This window comes from Sesamum indicum, linkage group LG12 (assembly GCF_026168435.1).
Source record: "Sesamum indicum cultivar Baizhima isolate 11 linkage group LG12, ASM2616843v1, whole genome shotgun sequence".
Lineage (NCBI taxonomy): Eukaryota > Viridiplantae > Streptophyta > Magnoliopsida > Lamiales > Pedaliaceae > Sesamum > Sesamum indicum.
The window spans coordinates 4,767,792-4,772,791 of record NC_142668.1 but is presented as its reverse complement, the minus strand read 5'-3'; positions in this window follow the sequence as shown (position 1 = coordinate 4,772,791).

The following is a 5,000-nucleotide window of genomic DNA, read 5'->3' as shown; positions in this document are numbered from 1 at the left end:
CCGGCACTGTCCGCACGGGGCGCGCGCGCGCTGGCCGGCACAGTCCGCACGGGGCGCGCGCGCGCTGGCCGGCACTGTCCGCACGGGGCGCGCGCGCGCTGGCCGGCACAGTCCGCACGGGGCGCGCGCGCGCAGGCCGGCACTGTGCGCACGGGGCGCGCGCGCGCTGGCCGGCACAGTCCGCACGGGGCGCGCGCGCGCAGGCTGGCACTGTGCGCACGGGGCGCGCGCGCGCAGGCCGGCACTGTCCGCACGGGGCGCGCGCGCTGGCCGGCACAGTCCGCACGGCGCGCGCGCGGCGCAGGCCGGCACTGTCCGCACGGGGCGCGCGCGCGCGTCGGCAGGGCCTTCCTGCACGGGCGCGCACGTCGGCAGGGGCTTCCTGCACGGGTGCCCGTCTGCTGCCGTCTGCCTGCGCGCGCACGTCGGCAGGGGCTGCCTGCACCGTCGGCCTGTGGGCGCTGTTGCGTCTGCTGCCGTCCGGCACTACTCTCGTGGCCGTCGCCTTCGATCACGCCGTTTTTCCGAAACATTTGCAACACTCGTCCCAATGATGACTTTAGAATGCAAAGACATTTTGCCCACGGCTTATTTGTCGGGTCTCGAAACATCGCGAAGCTTGTTTGTCCGATTTTGATGATTGTGGGAAGACAACTGACAGGGCGTTCCCAAAAAACATCGATGTTGCTCCATCTGATAACTCGTACGGAAGTGATCATGAATACGTAATGCTCATGTATGCATAATGTTTTTGTTGGAAAACAAGGGATTTGAACGTGAACCCTCCTTTTTTTACCGATTTTTCCCTTTTTTTTATTATTTTTTTAATAATTAAAATAATTAAATAAATATTTTCATAACTCAAAAATAAAATATTTCAACAAAAATGAATTAATCATGTGATTTTGAGGTGACGTGCAAATTTTCATGCAAAAATACGTTAAAATGCTTCAAAAATGCAAAAAAGTGCGTTGCTCAACCCTTTCAATGTCTACTCCTGTCACAAGCCTTTTTTTTTTTAAGCCTATTATAGGAGGAGGAGGGTGCTTGAGGGGGGTCTGGGCGCTGGGGGCGGGCAGGGGCAAGGCGGCCCCCCCGCAGCCCCCAAGCCTCGGCCGTCCTCATGGCTTGGGCGTGGCTTGTGTTGGCCTTGTTTTGGCGGCGAGAGTCCGGCGAGGGACTCCGGCGGGGCGCTTGAGCGGGGGTCTACGGTGTTGCGTGCGGCCGATGCCCATTTGCATCGTGTGCGCCGAATGCCTTCCCGTCCACAACGGCAAGCCGTCGGGGGCGTGCTTCGATTGTGATTTGCTAAAACATGGCCAACACAAGCCCCGTCCAAGCAAAGGTTGGTCGGTCGGTCTGCTTATGCTTGTCGGCCTCCCCCCGCATAAGCGGACCGATGTGGGTGCCGTCGGGATTCGACGGTCGGGGGTGCTTGTCGCCGCTTGTGGCTTGCGACGCTGAAATTAGTAGCTTGTGGTGGGCGAAGTGTCGGCAATCCCGATTTTGGGTGCGCTTGCTAGTAGCCCGTTGCCTGCGAACATGGAGGCGTCAAGGGCGGCCGGCGACGGCTTGCACCCCCGCCCGTCGGCTCCCGGTGGCACCCACACAGGGCGGGTGCGGTCGTCGTTGTCGGTTGCCCGCGACCCCGAGATCAGTAGCACGTGGCTGGCGAAGTGTCGGCAATCCCGGCATGCAAGGCTCCCGCTCGGGAGCTGGGGTATGCTTTTAGGTGCGCTTGCTAGTAGCCCGTCGCCTGCGAAAGTGGAGGCGTCGCACAGGCAAGTCGGTCCGGTCCCTAGGTTTGTGCTCCTCGGTTCCCAACTCGTGCTTCGTCCCGAATCTTCGTGCCTACCGGGGCATGCTTGGGCGTGCTTGCTGTCGTTCGCCTGCCGCGATGCTCGAATGCGTCGTGGGACGGCGGGCGTTGGCTTGTGTGCTCGGGCATTGCGTACGTAATGGGCGCGTGAGTGGTGATTGGCGTGTGTGGGCATGTTGGATCCCTTCTCGGGCAGCGACTACATCCCCCGCAAGCCGCTTCAGTCGTCGGCCCAAGCGCGCTCCTGCCTTGGCCGCGGTCGGTTTCCTGTGCTGCATACCTATCGCGAAGGCATTCCATTGTCCCGAACGTCCCGTTTTCGCCCTGCGCTGCACCCCTCGGGGCCGCGGCGCGGGGTGGACCTCAAGGCGCCCGCTGTGTCCCACGTCCCGCGCACGGCCGCACGTGCCCGGGTCGTTGGCCCATTGCGTCGTCGCCCGATCTCTCGGATGCGGAACACACGGTGGGTACGAGGGCCTCGGCCTCTGTTTGCCCCGAAAGCAAGCGTTCGGCGCTTCGTGCGAACGACGCCCGCCACCGTTTTGGGCTCGTCCCATGCGGGCGGCGGAGTCAGTGAGGAATGCTACCTGGTTGATCCTGCCAGTAGTCATATGCTTGTCTCAAAGATTAAGCCATGCATGTGTAAGTATGAACTAATTCAGACTGTGAAACTGCGAATGGCTCATTAAATCAGTTATAGTTTGTTTGATGGTACCTGCTACTCGGATAACCGTAGTAATTCTAGAGCTAATACGTGCAACAAACCCCGACTTCCGGAAGGGATGCATTTATTAGATAAAAGGTCGACACGGGCTCCGCCCGTTGCTGCGATGATTCATGATAACTCGACGGATCGCACGGCCCTCGTGCCGGCGACGCATCATTCAAATTTCTGCCCTATAAACTTTCGATGGTAGGATAGTGGCCTACTATGGTGGTGACGGGTGACGGAGAATTAGGGTTCGATTCCGGAGAGGGAGCCTGAGAAACGGCTACCACATCCAAGGAAGGCAGCAGGCGCGCAAATTACCCAATCCTGACACGGTGTCACGGGCTGCCCATTCACTAGGCCCCTTGACGCGCACTTCGGCCACTCAACCGTTCTACATGGCCGACCACTCAGCCTTCATCGACAGACGCTGGACAACCAACTAGTCTTAGAGTCCTAGGTGTAGGCCTTTTATTGCTTTGTTACTGCTTTGTTATTTGCTTTCTGTTGTTTAGATTCCTCAAGGGGACGTTATACCTCTTGAGTTGCAAATTTCAGCTTTTCTAGTGTCTAGTGTAGACAATAGGATTTATTTTTTTAAGCCTATTATAGGGGGGAATGAGTTCAAGAAGCTTGGTTTAGTGACGTGTTGGAGTCCCCCTCAAGGCGAACCCCTTGCTCTAGCATCGTTGATCATTGTATACGCATTTTCAGTTCAATGCAATTTGGTTTTCTAAATCCGCGTGCGCAATTTACGATTTTGTGATTTGTTCCTCCCGACTCTGATATATTCGGCGCGCTGCATTAGTGCCGAGCGGAGGTATTGGCGGACGTAGTCAGCGGACTACTAGCCACACGACGCGCTGTGTGATAGGCGCCTCGTGAGAGGTGGTATCAGAGCCTCGTGCCACGATGGGGCCGAGGCGGACCGCTACTGCTGCGAGGGCATCGGGGCAAGATCCGGAAAGCCCGCGACATGCCGCAGCTTCAACCAGCGAGAGAGCTGAGAACCCGGAGGACGGACACTCCCGGTTGGTGGAATTGGAGACGAAGGTCTCTTCTCTAGAATCTGAGATCACGGTGCTGAATTCGGAGTTGGACGAATGTCGGCAGGTGATTCAGGAGATGGCTGGCGTATTCGGAAACGACAGCATTGCCGATATGCGGCGTGACATGGAGCAGATGTCCATTCAGATTGGACTGCTCCAGCGTGCAGTGGGTAGCACGCCTATGGTTGCTCACGACCCCGGTGCTAGGCTTCGAATACCAGAACCGAAGGCCTATAGCGGTGAGCGTGATGCGAAGGAGGTCGAGAACTTCCTCTTCGACATGGAACAGTACTTCCTTGCGGCAGACGTGCGGGACGAGGCAAGGAAGGTTGCGACTGCGACCATGTACCTGACTGGTGACGCAAAGCTGTGGTGGCGGACCAAGTTTGCGGAAATCCAGGCTCATCAAATACAGCTCGACACGTGGGCTCTTCTACGGGAGGCGATCAGAGAGCAGTTCTTCCCCGAGAATGTGGAGTACAATGCCAGGAAGGCATTGCGAAAGCTTGAACATACAGGTTCCGTGCGGGAATATGTCAAAGCTTTCTCAGCGCTGATGCTGAACATCCGAGACATGTCGGAGGCAGACAAGCTGTTCACTTTCATGGAAGGCTTGAAACAGTGGGCGAGAAACGAGTTGCAGAGGCAACGAGTGACCGATTTGAGTTCGGCTATTATAGCGGCCGAACGCCTGGCCGATTTCAACCTAGAGACTCAAAAGGATAGGCAGGCGACGCCTAGTCCTGAGCGGGAGAAGTCGAATGGGACGAGATGGTTCAGGAATAACTTCAACAGAGGTGGGGGAGACCAGAGGCCCCACTCTCAGAATGGCTCACAGGGCAGTTCAAACAGTACAGGCCCCAAGAGAACAGGCAGGGAGCACCCGAGAGGAGAAGAGGGTGTTTGATCTGCGATGGTCCGCATATGTATCGGGATTGCCCGAAGAGACAGGTGTTGAATGCACTGGCAACGACCTTTACCGACAAGGCGTCGTCCTCAAAGAGTGTGGAGCCACAAGCAGAGGCAGGTGGTGAGAATGACACGGAGGAGTATGAGGACAACTTGGGGGCCGTGAACCAATGGTGCAACACATTCTCTACGGTGGCGGCGAAGAGAGTCGCGCCACCCCTTGCGAAAAAGACCATCCCGGCTCTTACTGTGGAGCAGCCGGAGAAGAAGGAAGAAGATGTTCAGCCCCGGATTCCTAGGAAGAAAGGGTTGATGTTCGTGGATGTGAAGATTCATGGCAAGCCGATTCGAGCCATGATCGACACTGGAGCCTCTCACAACTACCTTGCGAGCGCCGAAGTGGCGAGACTCGGGCTCGTGCTGGAGAAGGGAGTTGGGCGTGTGAAGGCGATCAACTCGGCTGCACAACCCATTGCCGGTGTAGCCAAGTCTGTGCTGATTAAGGTTGGTGCTT